This window comes from Delphinapterus leucas, chromosome 5 (assembly GCF_059928025.1).
Source record: "Delphinapterus leucas isolate spDelLeu-1000000601 "Yukka" chromosome 5, BTC_Dleu_Yukka2, whole genome shotgun sequence".
Classification (NCBI taxonomy): Eukaryota; Metazoa; Chordata; class Mammalia; order Artiodactyla; family Monodontidae; genus Delphinapterus; species Delphinapterus leucas.
In genome coordinates, this window is record NC_143133.1 from 10,803,243 (window position 1) to 10,823,825 (window position 20,583).

Sequence of the window (20,583 nt, forward strand, 5' to 3'; positions counted from 1 at the left end):
ATTTTTTATGATGGAAAAGCAGATGTGAAGCCCTATTATATAAAAGAAAGACAAGAGTAATCCTATTTTCAGGGCTTCCCTGGTTGCGCAGTGGTTGAGAGTCCGCCTGCTGATGCAGGGGACACAGGTTCGTGCCCCGGTCTGGGAAGATCCCACATGCCGCGGAGCGGCTGGGTCCGTGAGCCATGGCCACTGAGCCTGCGCTTCCGGAGCCTGTGCTCCGCAAAGGGAGAGGTCACAGCAGTGAGAGGCCCGCATACAGCAAAAAAAAACCACAAAAAAACCCCCAGAATAATCCTATTTTCAAACCCTAGAAGTGACAAACAGTTTTAAAAAATAGTTTACAAGTGCATAACATTACTTCCTGCAGAGTAGTCAGTTCATAGAAGAAAGAGATAAGTTTACAGCTCTTGTTTTTAGTCAGATGAGAGCAATCTCCGCACTAAACACGTTATAAAACATTTTCATATATGAATAAACAGTCTGAGTACTTTGGGCAGAAGTCAAAGGGTTGTAAATATAAGAGAGATTTACTACTATTATTTATATTCGATTGAATTTCATTTTACTTTTCTTTGAACATCATCAACTCCTTTGCCTTCTTTTTGTTGTCACTAGAAAGAAAAATGAAGAGGTAATAATTCTCTTAATTTTAATTTCAAATGTAGAAGCCTTTTTGCATTTAAAATTTTATTTCTTTTCTTGGTATGAGATATTTTTGATCATATACCTGTGCATAATACTAAGAATTTTGACAAAAAGAGCAAGTTAAATAGAAATAATCCTGGCTTTCTTTTGTCAGATTAAACTATAAAGTAACTAAAAAATATAAACAAAGTTCTATCAGTCTTCCGATTCATTTTCTTACTTTTATTTGGAGCCAAAGGCATGTTTTACTTCTTTTATCCCTCTAATGTTGTATTGAAACTTCACATTGAAATCTTTATACATTTAAAACTTTTACATATGATTATTGTTTGTTTTCTAAACTATCTCCTCTGGAATTTTAGGAATTTGTAGGTGGTTAGAACTAAAGCCACAAGTTAAGGTAGAGCCCACAGATAATTTAACGTATTTTTAGAGCTGACATCTACTTGGCCTTGATTTAAAGAGGAGTTGCACTATCAAAAATTTTCAGTCAATTCAGAGAATAGAGGATATTGGAAGTCATGAGAGAATTTCCAGACTGTTGAGAAGTTTAGACAGCAAAGTAAATTATACAAAGGAGGAAAACAAAGTCCAGAAATTACGCTGTTATTGTGACACATTCTGAATACCATGCATAGTAGTCAGAATAATGCCTCTCCACAAATATGTCCATGCCTTAAACCCCAGAACCTATGAAAATGTTATTTCATATGGCTAATTTCTCTTCTAAACTGAAAGTGAAAGGGGCAGGAAGAACCTTATTTGATGCTCCTTATTCATTTGAATGTTTTCTCATATGAATTCCTACTATCTTTTTTAATAATTTAAGTCCTTTTTAGTTAGGCTTCTGTTTTCCATCTTTAGGTGTATTGGAGAAGGAATATTCATAGAGGCTATACAGGGAAACTAAGTAATGACCAAATTAGAGATACCAGCTAGTCTTAATGAGACACATTACAATGATGCCAATCAAATATCTAAAATATTGTCTGCTATGAACATTTGTAATTTTTTTCAGATAAACTTTATTCTCACCAATTTCTCTTTTATAGTGAGTACAATAGTGTTAGTTTAAGCAACTATATCCATTGTTATGTATATCTGCTATTATAGGTCTCTTGTCATAGATTTCTTGTATAACTCCTTGTGTCCCACAGAATTAACGCTGTTCTAGAAACATTTCTTGACATGAAAAAGATGATTACTATTTTTGTGGTATCCCTAAATAGTATGTTAAATTTTATTAATGTTTTATTAATATGGTAATTTTAATAGCCATAGATATTTATAACAGTTCACACAGTTTGTCTAGCTGTCCTCTAATTAAATACTGGATAACTTAATTCTTGTAACTGCCTTTGAACTTCAAGTGTATTTACTCTATTAGATCAATTAAATCTAGGACAACTTGTAATTTCACCATTCTTAAATCTAATATCCATATATAAGTGCACTAAAATACAATAGTAAACAAATGCGTATTGAAATATTACTCTATGAAATACTAATATATAGGCATTAATTTTTCCTTTAATATATTTTTCCTCAAGACATTCATCAAATTGTGTAATATCAAGCTTCTCACATTTAATACATTTCTATTCTAATTATCGACTTAGATTTTGGTGTGTTTATAATTTGGGAGATATGATGGGGAAGGAAAATGAAAAAAATATAGAGGATATCTTAAAATAATTATAAGGAGGGGAAGGCCCTGAGAAGATTGGAAACTCAGTAGATGCTAATCTTTTTAACTGTCTACAAATTTTTTCAAAAAGACTTTTCATCTGTAACATAAATTTGGGTGGGAGAAAAAGGAAGAAAATTTACAGTCCTGTGGAAAGACAGGGAGAGAGAGAGAGAAGAGGGAAAGGTAGAAAGGAAGAAAAGGAGGAAGAATACTCTTCCTTATTTGATTTCCTGACTGAAGATTTTAAGTTAAAGGGCATCTCTTTCTTTTCCTATTTATCGCTACAACTACCTCCCATACAATTAAATTATCTGATATTTGATCTTTATTGTATTCTATATTACCTAATCTGATGTATGCAAATTTGCAAAAAACATTTTCATTTGTTCTGGTCTTGTATTTCTATGCTTTGTACATTGTATAGAGTTAATGCATTCTTCAGCTGGAGTATTTTTAGAAAAGAAGAGCATATAATGTTTTTTTGAAAACAGTTTGAATATCTGTGATGTTTGTTTATCTCTTTGGAAATTAATGAAGGATTTCTTTCCTCTAAAAATAATGTTCATGTAACCCAGAGCCTGGGAAAATTATCAATATCTTATCTAAATTAAAATCTAAATTAAACCTTTTTTCTCCCTATGATCCAACTTCTTCTTGGTGAGTATTCAATTATTGTAGTGAATTTATTGTTGTTCTGAAACTGGAGGAACATTAAAAACATTGAAGAAATTACTCAGAGCAAAGTCATTTAGCACTCTATTGAAAGAAAAAAAGTGTAAGAACTGGTGTGAGAACAGAACAAAGGTGAGACTGGGAATTAGAAACACATGAAGGTTGTGCAGCAAATGAAACCATCAAGATAATTATAAGGTAACCTGCAAAATGGTAGAAAATATTTGCAAATCATCTATCTAATAAGTGTTTAATATTCAAAGTTTATAAAGAAATCATATACTTCAATATCAGAAAAAAACCCCATCTAATTAAAATTGGATAGAGGAACAGAATTGACATTCTTCCAGTGAAGATATACAGATGGCCAACAAGTACATGAAAAGATGCTCAACATCACTAAACATCAGGGAAATGCAAATCAAAACTACAACAAGGTATCACCTCACACCTTTTAGAATTGCTGTCATCAAGAAGACAAGAGATAACAAGTGTTGGTGAGGATGTGCTCTGTTAGTGGGAATGTAAATTAGTGCAACCACTATGGAAAATAGTATGGAAGTTCCTCAAAAAAATAAAAATAGAACTACCATATGGTCCAGCAATCCTACTTCTGGGTATGAATCCAAAGGAAATGGAAACAGTATCTTGAAGAGATATCTGCATTCCTGTGTCCACTGTAGCATTATGAAAACACCTAAGCTTCTGTCCTCCAAAGGATGAATGGATAAACAATAAGTGGTATATAGGTGCCATATATGGACAAAGTACACACACACACACACACACACACACACACACACACACACACACACTGGAATATTATTTGGCCATGAAAAATAAGGTCATTTTGCTATTTCTGACAGTATACATGGTCCTTGAAGGCATTATGCTCAGTGAAATAGATCAGACAAAGACAAATACCATATGATATCAGGTATATGTGTGGAATCCAAAATCATAGAAACAGAGACTAGAATGGTGGTTTCCAGGGGTTTGTGGGCGGGGGAAATGGGAGATTTAGTCAAAGAGTACAAGCTTCCAGTTATAAGATAAGCAAGTTCTGGGAAACTACTGTATAGCATGGTGATTATAGCTAATAATACTGTATTATATACTTAAATGCTGCTAGGAGAGTACATCTTAAATGTCCACACCAGAAAAATAAATGGAATTATATGAGAGGATGCAGGTATTAGCTAACACCATGGTAGTAATTATTACACAATATGTAAAGGTATCAAATCAGACACTTTGCACACCGTACACTTACACAAGATTTTATGTCCATTATATCTCAATAAAGCTGGGGGGAAGAAAGAAACCCATTGACAAAGAGTCTGATGATACTACAGGAGCAAGGGTGTTTCCAAAACTAGCAGATAACAGAAAAATCTTTAAAGTTATCTATACATAGATCATGGGATCAACCATGATTTTTGTATCAAAGTATTGTTAATTGGCTATATTTCAAAAAACTAAAAAATTTAGCTGTAATTTAGTTTGTTCAAATATCAACATATATATATGTGTATATATATATATATATATATATATATAAATGCATGATAGTTACAACAAGGATGTGTCTTGAGGGCATTATGCTAAATGAAATAAGTCAAAAAGGTAAAGACCCATTGTGTATGATCTCATATGTAAAATCTAAAAAAAAAAAATCATAAATATAAAGAACAGATTGGTGGTTGCCAGAGGCAAGTGATCAGAGATGAGAAAAATAGGTGAAGCTTATCAAAGAGTACAAAATTACAGTTATAAGATAAAATAAATCCTGGGGATATAATGTACAGCATGGTTACTATAACTAACTGTACTATATTTTATATTCAAAAGTTGTTAAGACAGTAGATCTAGAAAGTTCTCATCACAAGTAAAAATTGTAACTATGTGAGGTGATGGATGTTAACTAAACTTATTGTGGTAATCATTTTGTACTATATACATATATCAAATCATTATGTGGCACACCTTGCACTAATACAATGTCATATGTCCATTATATCTCCATAAAAATGCATGGATGAATAAGTTAAATGATATGATGTGTGCTTTTTTATGAGTAAAATTGTCATTTAAACATTATCAGAACCATGTATTGAGGCAATCCAGCATGGCTGACACCAAGATTACTTAAGTAATGCATGCTTCTAAAGACTCTCTTCTAATCATGTGACCCTTCATTGTAACATGATCAAAATCATCTTGTCTTTGAAATGAAAAAAAAATAGTAACGTCTAACTTTCATAGTTATTTTTTCACTGCCAATTACTACTTATTGGTGACTCATTTACTGCCTTTTGAATAACTTTTAAACATTTTGAGTAGCATCAGACTCACTTTCTTTCTTTCCAAATTGATCTCTAAGGATGAAAGGCTCACTCCTCTTTATATCTGTGTATACAGTCAACTAACATCTCAATTTCTACATGAGAAAGTTCACATGTCACTAATACACTATGAAATCTATGAGAAAGCAATTAGAAATTATGATAAGATTATAAATAGATTTTCATTCTAACTAATAAATCAATTAATAGCTGTATTACTTTCCCCCACCGCCAGAATAAGACCATATATATATATATATGTATATACATATATGAATGAAAGCTACTTATCTTCCATTCATTCCTATAACTTACTGCAAGGGAAATAAGTTGCTGGATTATAAAAACAAAGCAAATCAGAACTTAAATATATCTGTTTATATTTTAAACAAAAATGAGATCATAAAGATAATTTCTTAAGTAATATTTAAATTTTATGCAGTATGAAATGACAATAGAAAAGAATAGATGATTTTTAGTTATATAAATTTTTTCAATATCCATTATCAAATGATGTTATAACTTGCATAACTTCACATTTTAAAATCCTAGAGTTAACATAGTATTTCAATTGCTATCCAATGTAGGAAATTTCTATTAGTCAAAAACAGAGTAAAAATAAATAAATAAAAATTTAAAAAATAAACAGTGAACATTAGGCAAACAGTTAAGTATCAATGGAAGTTAAGTTTTTCAACTATTGTTACTGAAGTAATATCAGAGTGTATATATCACTTCAAGCTTGGAAGAGTTTTGCAGACATTCTGTATATTTGGAAATCGCATCTTGTGATGCAGCTAATTTGAAATAGCTAGCTACATTTCCAACATCTATACCACTACTGAGAACAGCTAATGATAAAAAGACTCCTTGGCAAACCAATTCTCCAATTCTCCTGGAATCTGGACTTTTAAGTAATTTGTAAGAAAACACATTATTTAGCCAGCTATAGATTCTACTATTTCATGATTAAGATTACAATCCATTAATCAATTTATAGATATAAATACACTATCGTTCAAAAATAAATAAGAATTTAAACACACTATAATAAATAAATATAATTAAAACAATAGCCATCTACATTCATTTGTCTCCTAGCTATTTGGTGGAGTTACTGAAGCACAGAGCCAAACATCTAATACCATATTTAGTTTTGTTTATTAAAATAATGAAAGTATGTTAATGACAAAGTGCAAAAATACATAATAGAAATTAATGTACTGTGAAGTAAAATTTTGTTTGAAAATCAAGACAAGTTTAGTAAAAGCTTGTCTTTAAATGAACATTGCATAATGTGCATTTAACAACTATTAAATCATTTTTATTGAAGTGTATCTCCAAATTATACACCATGAAAAATGATAGCAATATGCTCAAAACAGTCTAAGTCTAGTGTATGGAATTACATTAATTTTAAACAGTACTCAAGTTATTTTGTATAATCACAAAAAACAGGAGTTTAGAAACATCTGCATAAATTTTACTTATTCTTTTTAGTGTTTACATCAATGTATGATCTAATCTCATTCTAGTATAGTTAATTCTTACACCTAATAATTCTTTTATAAAAGTTCCATTTTGATTCAAATGCAAGTAAACCCTGAGTATCGCATATATAGTACAGTTATCATAAACATTATATAGTATATGCACATATAGGGAAATTTGAGGTGACACATAATATAAGCAGATTTTATATATGATCTTATTGATAAAGAATATCAAAGATTACTAATTTTAACATATTTGAAATCTTGTCTAATTTATAAATGAATTAAGTCCTCAAAAATACAATATCATATATGTATAGGCTACAATTTAAAATATGTTATATATATCTAAGTGAATAAAGAAAAATATGTAATTTTATCAGCATTAATGATTAAATGATATTATTTAATAAAGACTTTCAAATGAAACAATTATGATTTTTTTTGTATTGACATATAGTTGATTTACAATATTATACTAGCTTCAGGTGAACAACACAGTGATTCAATATTTTTATAGATTATATTTCATTTAAAGTTTTTTAAAGTAATGGCTATATTTCCCTATGCTGTACGATGTATACTTGTAGCTTATCTATTTTATACATAATTGTTTGAACCTTTCAATCCCCTACCCCTATGTTGCTCCTTCCTCCCCTTCACTCTCCAGCCTGGTAACCATTAGTTTCTTCTCTATACCTATGATTCTGCTTCTGTTTTCTTATATTTATTTATTTGTTTTATTTTTTATATTCCACATATAAGTGATAACATACACTATTAGTCTTTCTCTGTCTGACTTATTTCATTAGGCATAATACTGTCTAGGTCCAACCATGTCGCTGCAAACAGCAGGATTTCATTATTTTATGGCTGAGTAATATTCCATTGTGTATATGTGTGTGTGTGTTTGTGTGTGTGTGTATCACATCTTCTTTAATTAATTCATCTGTTGATGGACACAGTTTGTTTCCACATTTTGGCTATTGTAAATAATGCTGCTATGAACATTGGGGTGCATGTGTCTTTTCGAATTAGTGTTTTTGTTTTCTTCAGATATATACTCAGGAATGGAATTGTTGGATCATATTGTAGTTAGTTCTATTTTTTCCTTTTCTGAGGAAATTCCATACTGTTTTCCATAGCGGGTTCATCAATTTGTATTCTCACTGACACTGCACTAGGGTTCCCTTTGCTTCACATCTTCACCAACATTTGTTAATTGTGGTCTTTTTGTTGATAGCCATTCTGACAAGAATGAGGTGATATCTCATTACGGTTTTGATATGCATTTTTCTGATGATTAGCAGTGTTGCTCATCTTTTCATGTGTCTGTTGGCTCTCTGTATGTCTTCTTTGGATAAATATCTATTCAGGTCTTCTGCCCATCTTTTAATCAGGATTTTTTTTTAATTGACTTGTATGAGCTGTTTATACATTTTGCATACTAACCCCTTGTAGTTTATATCATTTAAAATATTTTCTCCCGGGCTTCCCTGGTGGTGCAGTGGTTGAGAGTCCGCCTGCCGATGCAGGGGACACGGGTTCCTGCCCTGGTCTGGGAAGATCCCACGTGCCACGGAGCGGCTGGGCCCGTGAGCCATGGCCACTGAGCCTGCGCGTCCGGAGCCTGTGCTCCGCAACGGGAGAGGCCACAACAGTGACAGGACCGTGTACCAGAAAAAAATATATATATATTTTTTCTCCCATTCAGTAGGTTGTCTTTTCATTTTGTCCATGCTTTCTTTTGCTGTGCAAAAACTTTTAAGGTTCATTAGGTCTCATCTGTTTATTTTTGCTTTTGTTTCCTTTGCCTTGAGACAGATCCCAAAAAATTGCTAGAATTTATGTCAAAGAGTGTTCTGTTTATGTTTTCCTCCAGAAGCTTCATGGGTTTTGGTCTTACAGTTAGGTCTTTACTCCACTTTGAGTTTATTTTTGTATATAGTGTAAGAAAATGTTATAATTTCATTCTTTTAAATGAAGGTGTCCAATTTTCCCAGTATCACTTTTTAAAGAAACTGTCTTTTCTCCATTGTATTTTATTTTTTTGCTTTTTATCCCTGGTCTTTAGTGATTTTTGTTATTCAAGAAAAAGAGAAATGTTACATAGCATTGTTCATGACCTTTTCACAGGTTATATTGGCTTAGATGAGTCTTGTTCCATTATATATTTTTGCCTCCGTACTTAAGATTTTAATAACAAAAATATATTTTTATTCTCACCACTTTCTTTCCAATTATCTGAAGTGTTAATAATACATCAACATTGTAAAGTCTTTGTTGGTACTAAATTATAAAATATATCAACAATCACTTTGCTTCCATTAAATGTTCAAAACTGAGTAAACAAAAATGCATGTTCCATAGTATTAACGTGACTTCCAATATAAAACTAGACAGTGTAAATACTTCCTAACTCATTCTATAGGATCAGCATTACTATAATGTGAAGACCAGACAAAGATATGGAGAGACAAAAGACTCAGAATAGTAACACAATATTGAACGAAAACAAAGTTGGAACACTGACCGTACCTGACTTCAAGACATAGTGTAAAGCTAAAGTAATCAAGAGAGTGTGGTATTAGCAAAAAAAAAAAAAAAAAAGACAAATAGATCAATGGAATAGAACATACAGCACAAAAATATGCCCACATAAATATAGTCAGCTGACCTTGACCAAGCAAAGACACTAAAATGAACGAAAGATAGTCCTCTCAAACAGTGTTAAAATGCATGGACAACCACATGCAAAAATAGTGAATCTAGACACAAACTTTACACCCTTCACATTTGAAATTAATTTAAAATGGTTCTGAGACCTCATTGAAAAATCCAAAAATATAAGACTTTTAGAAGATAATGTAGGAGAAAATTTAGATGACTTTGGGTTTGGTGATGGCTTTTTAGATTTGAAACTAAAGGTATGACTCATGAAAGGAAGAATTAATAAGCTGAACTTCATTAAAATAAAAAATTTTGCTTTGTGAAAGATGCTGTCAAGAGAATGAAAAGCCACAAACCAGGAGAAAATATTTTCAAAAAACATATCTAATAATGGACTGTTATCCAAAATATACAAGGAATTCTAAAATTCAACAATAGGAAAACAAACCAATTAAAAAATGGGCTAGAAACCGTAGCAGACACCTCACCAAAAAGACATACTGATGGCAAATAAACATATAGAAAGATGCTCCACATCATATATCATCAGGGAAATGCAAATAAAAACAACATATATTTTGTCAATTAATTTATGAAAAAGGAGCCAAAAATATGCAATTGTGAAAGGACAGTCTCTTCAATAAATGGTGTGGGGAAAATTCAACAGCCACATACAAAAGAAAAAAACATGACCACTATCTTACACTGTACACAAAAATTACTCAGAATAGAGACTTAAACATAACCCCTGAAACCATGAAACTCCTAGAAGAAAACATAGGTGGTAAGTTCCTTGACATAGGCCTTGGTTATAATTTTTTTAATTTGACTTCATAAGAGAAAGCAACAAAAGCAAAAGTAAGTAATTGAAACTAAATCAAATTTAAAAGCTTCTGCACAGCAAAGGAAAACATCAACAAAATGAAAAGGCAGCTTACTGAATGGGAGAAAATATTTGTATATCATATATATGATAAGGTACTAATATCCAAAATATATAAAGAACTCATACAACCCAATAGCAAAAATACCCCCAAAATTGTGATTTAAAAGTGTGATTTTTAAAACATCTGTATAAACATTTTCCAAAGAAGGCATACATATGGCCAAAAGGTATGAGAAAGATATTCAACATCTTTAATAATCAGGGAAATGCTGATCAAAACCATAGTGACATATCACCTCACACCTGTTAGAATGGCTATTATAAAAAAATAAATAAATAAATAAAAATCACATGTTGGTGAGAATTTAGAGCAAAGAAAACACTTGTGGACTGTTGGTGGGAATGTAAATTGGTGCAGCCACTATGGAAAACAGTAGAGTTTCCTTAAAAAATAAAAATAGAACTACCATATGGTCCACCAATACTACTTCTAGGTATTATATGGAAATATGGAAAAACCTGTGTCCATCTCTGGATGAATGGATAAGGAAATTGTAATATATATAAAGTGGAATATTATTCAGCCATATAAAATAATGAAATCTTGCTATTTTTGACAGTGTGGATGGACTTCAAGAGCTAAGTCCATAACTTTAACTTGTTAATTATGCTAAGTTAAATAAGTCAGGCAGAGAATCTTTCTTATATGTGTGATCTTAAAAAAATCAAAAAACAAACTCATAGCTACAGAGAAGAGATTGGTGGTTGCCAGAGGTGGGGATGAGGGGTAGAAGAGTTAGATGAAGGGGGTTAAAAACAAAAAAGAAAACACAATACAATTTACACATCACTCCAATATAATGAGAGATCTTTTTAGTGATGAAAATGTTCTGTGTAATGACTATATCAATGTGAATATCCTGATTGTAACACTGAACTATATTTGCAATAGTTTACCATTGGGGTAAAATTAGTAAAGGTTTCAATAGGATCTCTCTGTATTATTTCTTTCAACTGCATGTAATTCTATAATTATCTCATACAAAAATTCAAGTAAAAAAGACACTAATAAGAAAACATGTAAGTGTTCCACAGACTATGACAAACTATTTACAGGATGCTTACCTGAAAAAAGACTCATAAAAGCAAACAAGAAAACATTAGACATTTAACACCTGGTTTATTCTTTTGTTTTTAAATTTTTATTGGAGTACAGTTAATTTACAATGTTGTGTTGGTTTCTGCTGTAAAGCAAAGTGAATCACTTATACATATACATATATCCACTCTTTTTTCTTTAAGATTTTTTTCCCATATGGGCCATTACAGAGTATTGAGTAGAATTCCCTGTGCTACACAGCAGGTTCTTATTAGTTATCTATTTTATATATAGTAGTGTGTATATGTCAGTCCCAATCTCCCAATTTATCCCTCCCCTCACCCCCAGTTCATACTTCAAGTGGTAAACTCATCCATAATCTTCATCACCAATCGTAAAATTAGTACATGAATTCACATTGGACATGGAAAAGAAGACTATAACAAAAATGTTGAATCTTTGAGTAAATATCACAGGTAATTAAAAAATATATATTCCTTAATATTATCTTTAAAATAGGAATCAGTCAGCTTCTACCATTCCATCAGCCCATACTTGAGCTTTCAACAGATGTCCACATGAATCTAACTGATTACGTTTTTTTGAGGGAGGAAGTTGTTAACATGTTAACAATTAACCTAATTGAAAAAGGGTATTAGGAGAATGAACAGTTATTTTATTAAATGACTGTAAAATATATATTGTTTTGCAGGACCCAATAAATGCCATGCAAAATAAAGAGAAGAAAAGAAAGTAGCAGAGTAGAATACAAAAACTGTTATTTAAATAAAAAGTTATGAATGAACAGAAAATATATTTTTCCTTTTGCAAAATCAATCAACATTGACAAATTAATCTAATTCCTTTAACATTATAATTACTATCTACTATTTTATTATTTAAATGCTTTCTTTCATTCTAAGCTTACTTTTATCCTTAGCAAAATAATGCTATAATTTGCAGTGTACTCAATCAAAATGAATATTATTAAAATGATTAATGTCCCATGACCATTTCAGAATATAAAGACAAAATTAGACATGAAATATTTTGTGTGCATTAGTCAATCATCTTTGTATCTCTTCTTTTTTAGTATTATTTATTACCATGATGTAAAGGCCCTATATTAAATTAATTTTGCTTATAACATTCTAAAATAAATGTTTGGTGCAGGATCTTCCATTCTGCCCCCACCTCTGAGGGGGTGAGTCTAGATATCAGGTGGGGGGAAGGACTAAAGCCAGGATGCTCCCTAGTTGGACCTTGCCTATTAACAAGAGTTTATCTGTCCCTTTCTCTTCTTCCAAAGGTTGGTGCAAGCATTGGAGATGGGGTTAGGGGTAGGAGATTGCACTGAAAAGACTCAGAATCTTTATTCTGCAACAGACTAAAATATTACTTGTTCTCCTAAAGCTGCAGAATAAACAGTGAAGACAGAGATGTTTCACCTTCCTCTTACTAGCTTTTTGGGACCTTTTCAGGGACACCGGAAATTTGAAGGCCTGACCAGAGAGACAAAGGGGTAAACGGAGGCAGAAAGGGGCTCCCCTCTTGCACATACGTGATACCCCTATGTTGGTAAATAGACCTAGATTTTCTTTGACTCTATTTTCCAATTTTCCTGTATCTCTACAAAGGTTAATTTGGGATTTTGTTCTTCCCAGCAGCTTCTTAATATGCTGATCCAAAGATGGCAACCCCAGCAGCTGCCCTTCAATGACTTGTTCATAGTCCTATTATTAGACCTACCATCCTGATTCCAATTACTTGTTTATCTCAGAGTAGGCTTTCAGGGCAAGGACAGCATCTCATTTGAGTCCCCAGGGACTAGAACTGGATGAAAATTGCTGTAAGAACTCAATAAGTATGCACTGGTTAAATTGATAAATAAATAAATTTCTCTTGGCATTCAAGAATAAAGTAGTATAGATCAAGGACTTCTATAGAGAAGATCATTGCTCCAAAGGAAAACAGAAAGTATAAAAATCTAATTGAATTGAGCATTTCATGCAGGCTAGAACCATTAAAAAGTTTTAAACACTGCTGTAAACTCTTTCTTTGTGTAGTATCATATCTAAAAGCTACACCACTGTGTTGTAGTTTTCAACATAACCTTAAGCAGGTTAGTTTAATTAAATCATAAAATGTTTCAACATTTCAAATTTGATTATGACAAAAACATATCTACAATAAGAACTTTCAGATCAGGTGACCAAAACTCTATCGTTCATCGCCCCAGAGAGAACACACACACTTCTTACAGAAAGCTACTCTGATCTTTTTAAAAGAGTATTTTTCCAAAATTAAATAGATCCAAATATTATGAGACATAGCTTTCAATAAGGTTGATTGAGCTTCCATAAATTTTATTTGTATGGTACCCAGAACTGTTCATTTAACTTACTGAAAACAACAGTAAGAAGTTAATATGTGTTTGCAGGTGGGTAAGCTGGCTGCCGGGTGTGTCCCATCCATATTCTACACCTTCTGAGAATGCAGGAAATCTCAGTGGTGAAGATGAATTTGTCTTTTGGCTCAGTATTTAGTTATAGAAAGGAGAAGAGAAAGGGGAAAGAAGGAGTCTTATTTTGACAAGAAGAAAAAACAAAGATTTATCATTCATCAGAAAACTGAGTGCTATAGGAGGAGGCCAGTGACTCACATTCTGTTAGACTGAAACAAACAAGACTCTCTTTACAACAGAACACATTAAATCCAGCTAAAAGATGATGCTTTCAAAATCAAACTAACATTATTATATAAACAACCATATTGAACACAGTTTTTTTCTTCTAAGGACAAATACAGTTTTAAATATGATTTTTAAAAAGTAAAAATTTAATAATGAAATTATGTACAGAGACAAGTTTTATATATTTGTTAGACATTTTGAACTTCACTTAAAAATGTATACATGCTCATATATTATAGTTTATTTGTTCTGGCTCTGAATTCTCTGTAACACATATCTTGCAACTGCCTTTTGGTATATTTTGATCTATCTTTTTCAGAGAAAACATCCATTAGGTAATCACTACCCTATGTTTAGAAATGAAACCAAGCAGGACGCTGCAGGGCCTCCCCAGGGAAAGACCCCACCCCTACCCAGGAGAAGCACCAGAATGGTGATCATAGACCCAGCAGGTCCTCCCTCTTTCCCACAGTCTTTGTGAAAAAAGCACAAACTACTGGGCCAGAGGGGAAAAGGAAAGAATCATTAATTGCTTTAAGTTAAACAAAAATTCCCCAGTAATGATTTGTATTGCCCACTGCACTGTCAGAGGCCTGGGCTAGATTGGCCAATGATAGAACCTAGTATAGCATTTTATAACCTCTAATAAGTTAATTAACCTCACTTTGGTACAGCATTCTTGTCTCTTGTGAAAGTGACAAAGTAATGAACAAGTTAAATCCCACTGAACTGCAAATGAACATTGCTGCCAAGTTGCTACTTGTGGAATATTAATAACTAGTACTTCCTTAACCTAACTGTGCACTGGAATCGCAATGAAGATTAAAAAAGAAATGCAGATTCCCAAACATCCCCACAGGGCTAGTGGATCACAATCTTGAGTTCTAGTTGCACCTGTCTGTCAACGGCAGCCAGAGTTGATAATGAATGTCTTAAACAGCTAAGGCTGTCAGTGTGTACTGAAAAAACAATCTGAGAACAAAGGTGATAGTTGGTAAAAAGTTCCTTGCTACTAAGAGAAGTAAGAGATTAAATAACAGCAAAAATAAGATGTGTAATCTATAAACTGGAAAATAGTTTTGATTAATGAGATATGAGACGGCCTAGCACTTGTGTGAAAAATGAGCCTGGTCAAAGCAGGTTAAGAAAGAGGAATGAGTCAGAGAAATTGGCATAAATATATGGTCCACCTACCGAGAGATCAGAATCCCAACTGCAGCTTTGAGTAAGTCAGACTTGAGAGTTTGGAAGTGTAAATTCAACAGGCTCTTGTGTAAAACATGTTATTTTGGTATTTACACTTGGATCCAAAATATGGAGGACAAGCCTATATATTCCTGAATGTGCTTTTAGTTTAGCCAAGCTCATTTTTATAACACACTGCATTGAAAAGTCAGCCCACACCTTCATATTCCATAACACGAAATACCCAACTTCTCGCTACCCTTAGGACAGTCTTCTAAGATGTTTAAGTTTTGTTTTCTGAAACTAAAGAGAGGAAGGTAAGTGTTTGGAATATAGAAAAGATCAATAAATAAAAGCTTTTTAAAATTTTTGTTATTTTCGTTGTTATTGCAAATCTCCAATATTAGATTTAATACTTAAAATATGTAAGAAGACTAATTTCTTGCTGGTATTAACACAAAAGCCAACCCTTCTCATACTGAATTAATTAAAACTATTTTCTGGTACATAGATTACTTGCCTTATTTTTACTTAATTTAATCTGCTCTTCTTTTCCTCCTGAAAGCCCTGATCAGCTGTAGCGGTCCCTCTTAACTATCTAAATAGACTATCATAATAGTCTCCTTTTCAAATATAAAACAAAAATGATACTATAAATATAATTATAAATATATAAATCTTGTCTTTTATCTATTTTCCTTTAATACTGTGGGGTTTTATTTATTTAACTTAAATTTTGGATTTTTCAAACACTTGGATCAAATGCGCCTCATTCAATTAAAAAGACATTCCCAATATTATCTTCCTTTGCTTTATATTCCTTTAAAAACTTTTTTTTTCTGAAAGACAATGCAGTTTTGAAGTTATACTAAGTTCTTATGCCTAGCATCAAGACTTTTTTTTTTTTTTTTTTTTTTTTTGCGGTCCACGGGCCTCTTAACTGTTGTGGCCTCTCCCATTGCAGAGCACAGGCTCCGGACGCGTAGGCTCAGCGGCGATGGCTCACGGGCCCAGCCGCTCCACGGCATGTGGGATCTTCCCAGACCAGGGCACGAACCCGTGTCCCCTGCCTCGGCAGGCGGACTCTCAACCACTGCGCCACCAGGGAAGCCCAAGACTTTTTATTATATTCATGTTATTTCCTTCCTTTGAGGTGAAGCTAGTGTTCTTCTAATCCTTATTACCACCTTTACATGATTCCCTCAATTAGTGTTTTACTTACCCTATGTTTCTGTTAATATATGTGCTTTCCCCTTTGATGAGAGCAAACTTACTTATAATTATAAATCTAACTGAAATTTAATGAAATACAAAGGTCAAGTTTGAAAGTATACACAGTGAAGATAAGATAATGAATTATTCATCTTTGTGTCTGTAATGCTTAGCTTAGATCATATAAAAGTGCTCAGTGTTTATTGTGTAGAAATAGAACAGTACATAAGAGATGCAAGACACTGACATCAGTACTAAAATTCATTAAAAATAAACCACATGCACAAACAAAAATACTCTTATTCTTTCAGTACAAAGGATCAGTGAGGTTCTGTCACTTTTTCACACCATAAAATCAGAGAAAGGCAGATGACTTTGTATCATTTCACATCACCAAGTATCAGTGTATTTAGTTGTAAACAGAGGAGTGGAAGTCATATCCTCCCTTCATCAAGAGATATTGATTTTTGTGATATTGAAGGAGATAAAATACACAATATATAGCTTTCATATTTTTAAATTGCTTTATACATATGTATCAGTAATTAATATTACTCTGAAAAAGTGAGAAGCACTGCTATGTTAATTGATATTGGAATAAATCTGTCCCCCATCTTCCATACCATTTACCTAACAGGAAGTTGATCTGCTCTTTGGGGAGCTCCTTGGATTTTCCCACCCCACTGGTTAGTATAAAGGTCTTCATGGCACAGTTAGAGAAAGCCCCTTTGATCTTCCACCCATAGTGGTTACTGCAGTTCTATTGTTTCTATGTTAAGAATTATCATGGAAGAGCCAGGCACCCTTTTGAAAAGAATAGTATTATGGTATGGAGTTCAAACTTCCAGAGTGTACCACAAAGTCATTTCTCACCTCACCTGAATTATTGAAGGAAGGCTAGTACACAAAACAGAACCAACAGTCTCCTTCCTCATGTAAGGAAAACTTTCCCTTCTTTCCCTTTCTAACATATCTGCATTGAAAACTCAGCCCCTACCTTCCTATCCCACACCCCCAAATACCCCACCTTTCACTACCCTTCGGACAATCTTTTAAGATGTTTACGTTTTCTGAAACAAAAGACTGGAAGGTAAATGTTGGGAATATAGAAAGGACTCAATAAATTAAAGCTTTTAAATGTTATTGTTATAATTATTATTGTTATGCCAAATCTGTAATATTAGTTCTAGTTTTTAAATTATGTAAAGAGACTAATTTCTCACCAGTATTAAGGTTATGGTGGGTTTGGTTTTCATGTGACTTTACCTTTTATTTAGAAATAGTATCTTTCTATTTTTTTTTTTTTTTGTAACTCTAAGTCTGTGAGCAAACCACTTAACCAATTCTAAAAAGGTGAAAAAAGGTATAAGCAAAATTAGGTTCACTTAGAAAAGTGTAAGTAAAACAACTTAGATAAGTTGTCAGTAAATTTTAGTTCCCTTCTGCCTAGTCTCAATTTCTATACACTTAAATCCTTGCTTACTTAGTACAATTATTGTAAAAAATCAGTGAAAGAAAATGCTCTGTGCTGTTTATAAAATGTAAAATATGATTTAATATATATTCATAAATAGCTTTTGACTTCTTAGAAAGTTGTTCAAGTTTATGTTCACCATGCCACATGACTGAACATCTAAACTGATCATGTTTGTGTGATGAACCAAGTGAATGCTTGCAGCCTATGAAGAGAAGATCAGAGTACTGGAACGCTGTAATTCAAATCTGTTAGCTCTGTTGATCTTGTTTTTAAAAAGTCTTAAAACTATGCTACTGTGAAAGCAAAACTAGAAGCTGCCTAGTTTTTAGTCCTAAAAGCAATATCACTTATATTTCATTTTTTGATTCAATTGCTCATTAGAGGAATTGATGTTTATGACATGACATTTTAGTGTTTATAATCTCTGAGTCTTTTTGCCTGTTGTTATGGGCAACAGTGGGAAACTAATGATGACTAAGACAAGGTTAGCTAAAGATGGGGATTAAAAATTTAGAGATTAAATAATTTTTAAAAACAGCTTATAAATGGATATGCCTCTGTACATATGTGTACACACACACACATATGTATTCCCAAACAAAACAGTCCATATATTTAATTACATCTTCATTGATAAGTATGTTTCAAAGGTATCCATTTCTGCCTCACATAATTTTATCAATCCCATTTCATATAGTCATGTTATTCATCTTTTTAAAAATAATTTTTACTTGCTTATCACTTGGGAATTTTAAAGCAGATTTAAATACTTTATTATACATACATTTGAAGTAAGTGCAGCCTGTTTCAAACACTTATTTAATGTTTCATGGGATGGGAATTTAGCAAAAATATCCATTTAAAATTACTTCTTCAAGCGCAGAGTAACAGTGTTCAGATGTATCCAAGAATCCACAGAGCTCACCACATGCACGGTGATGTGATCATTTAGAAGCTCGGCTGGGCTGTGTGTGTGAGTCATAAGAGCTGCTCAGCGGGCCCAGTCTTACGCAGAATCGGCACAGTCAGATCCATCAGTAAGCTCTTGTGTCTAACTCTCTGTTACAGCAGCCCTTCTGGTACCCCACATTTAAAGAGAATATCCAATAAAGTCCATATGCGTATTTAAATATTTAGGATGCTATTTTGATGTTTAAAATTCCTGTTATAATATTACAAATACTCAGTTTATAAAAATCAGAATAGTGCTCTAAAAGCAAATACTGTTTTATCTTTTGAAGCAATAGAATTGTGAAACTTTTGATGATATATGACTGGGGTAATATGTTATGTAGTACCTAGGGCCAGTGTGGTTGATTTTAAGATGCCATCGTGTTCGTACATTTATACTTAAAAAGAGAAGGCTGTTTCTATGCAAGGTAAGTAGTATGCATATAATAATGGCAATGTAATACATCGAAAAGAACAATACAAAACAAATATAGCCTTGTAACAGTAGTATATATATATATATTTAAAAGTTATTCTTTAATGTAAGTAAAATATATTTTTATGAAATTCCACATTTCAGGGATATAACATATTATCTCTAAGCATTTAAGTCATTTGGCTAAAAATAAGGATAGAATAAGGAGCTATCAGTAAAATTCAAAGGGAGACGTGAGTCAGCAAACTCAGAATGCTATATTACACAATAATTATACAATACAATGCTGTTAATGTATTTTCCGTATTTTGGATTAAATTTCCATATATTCTAACATAGGATTTCATCAACAATGTCATCTTTTACAGGACCTAGATCACACCAAACAGTATATAGTTTTTATTCCTGTGAAAAACTCTAGCTACCAAGAAGTTGATCACATAGATTCCACAAAATATTCAGGTTGCTTTAATTTTCCAATACCAGTTAGTTAATGTTATGTATTTTAAAAATCTTTTATATTTGTTAGTCTTCTCAGTGTATTAATAGACTGATCAATAGGCTAAATAAGTTCTAATAATATAAGAAGCAGATGCATAGAAATCTGTTAACATGAATTTTCAATCATATTCTGAGAAAATAGGAACTCCCGCTGGAAATGGAAATCCAAATTGTTCACATTTTTAGGGAAAATACACATAGCCTCTACCCAACAATTTCACTGCTAAACACTAAGCCACCAGTATATTTGAAAAAGTACATCAATAAATATGTAAGAGAATATTTATTGTTTATACTATGTGTATTGAGGTAGGGGTGTGGGTTAAAACCAGCAAATGTTAATTAATAGAGGACTGATTATTAAATTTTGTTACATACAACAAACTGCTCTGGAAATGTTATAAATAAGGAGTTGTACAAATTTAGTGCAGGCATGGGAACTATATTATAAAAATAATATCAGTAGCTAAAAATATGTTTCTGGAAGGATAAGCAAGAAAATGCTTTCAATAATATATTTGGGGAGAAGTATTCAATATTAGTGAGGTTAAAAAGCTATGGGGTGACATTCATTTTTATTTCATACCTTAATGGATTGGTTGATTACTCTTACCTTTGGCATGCAT